Source organism: Rhagoletis pomonella, unplaced genomic scaffold, assembly GCF_013731165.1.
Source record: "Rhagoletis pomonella isolate Grant_MI unplaced genomic scaffold, Rhpom_1.0 Rhpom_scaffold_00007, whole genome shotgun sequence".
NCBI classification, from domain to species: domain Eukaryota; kingdom Metazoa; phylum Arthropoda; class Insecta; order Diptera; family Tephritidae; genus Rhagoletis; species Rhagoletis pomonella.
The window spans coordinates 5,781,244-5,782,717 of NW_023458561.1; positions in this window are offsets into that span (position 1 = coordinate 5,781,244).

Sequence of the window (1,474 nt, forward strand, 5' to 3'; positions counted from 1 at the left end):
TCAATATAATTTTACTAAATGTTATTTTATTTTATTACTATTTTTTAATTTAATTTAATTTTATTTTATTAGTTTATTTTGTTTTATTTTATTTTACTAGTTTATTTAATTTAGTTTGATAATTTTATTTTATTAGTTTATTTTACCTGATTATATTTTATTTAATTTGATTTTTTTATGTCATAAAAGTGTGCAGTTCATAGTTATAAAAGGGACGGAAAATTATCATAATTTTTTAAATTTTAACCAAAAAATGAACAAGTTATAAGCGACATATTTTCGACTGGAATTTATGATTTTTTATTTTTCGAGTTCAACCAATAAAGATTTCATACATTTAATAATTTATACTTGGGTTTTTCCCCCTCAAAATAAAATTATTATTAAACGATTTTTTTTTTTTTGATAAAAAATAGTGATTATTTTATGACTTTTATTTTTTCGCTCAAAGATAAAAATTATTGAGTTTTATTTTTTCACTTAAGAGTAATGATTATTCAAAAAACTCAAAATGCCCTTTTCTGAGATAGCGACACTTTAATAAAAGGAATAAGTCCCGAAATTTTTATTATTAATAAAAATTTCCTATAACTAATTATTATTTTTAAGCAAAAAAAAAATAAAGTAATGATTAAATGCTTATTTGGTTTTATAAATTCATATTTTGGTACGTATGGATAAAATGCTTGATGCCAGGAGTTTCCAGTCAGAAACTCTGATCTTTGCCACAAATGTACAATCATATATTTTTTTTAATTAATTTAATTTTTTTTTTTAATATTTACATGAAGTGTTAATTGAAAAGTGTGTGACTCAAAATTCACTTTTTATAAAACGACAACCGCGCGCTTACAAGATTTTTTCGTTTTGACAACTTTGGACGTTAGTTGACTTGCTTTTATTTTCCCCTTCCCCATTTTTTTACAATTTTGGCGCATTTCGACTTTTGACAAAATCTAAAAATTGGCAAATCACATTTTCGGTATTTTTTTTTACCATTTCACCGCTTTTCTTATAAAAAATTTCAAATAGCCAATTCTCATTTTTAGCCAACGGTATGTGGCAAGAGCAAGTGCAAAAAGGTGAAAAATTTCATCTCTTTCTGTGGTAAAAAATTTAGTTTGGTGAACTCTCGCATCAAATATTTATTTTGGTGAACTCCCGCATCTCAAACCTTTCAGAATTTAGTAGTACTAAAAAAATGTAACATTAACATTTGCTCCTTCTCGTTACATTACCATTCTCTATTTTTACCAAACGGCACACACATGTGATGTGAGTAATTTTTTATATGCACAGCACACGTGTGTTAGCGTAAAATGTTAGGATGTGCTGCGCATGTGTGTGCAAATTCGAACCCTGATTAAAACTGTTTTTGATTTTGTCGTTTATTTGTTTTTTGTTTAAACAGCCTTATTAAAAAAAAATAGGGACTTGGAAAGCGCTTTAAAAATTGGTTAAAAATAATAAAAAC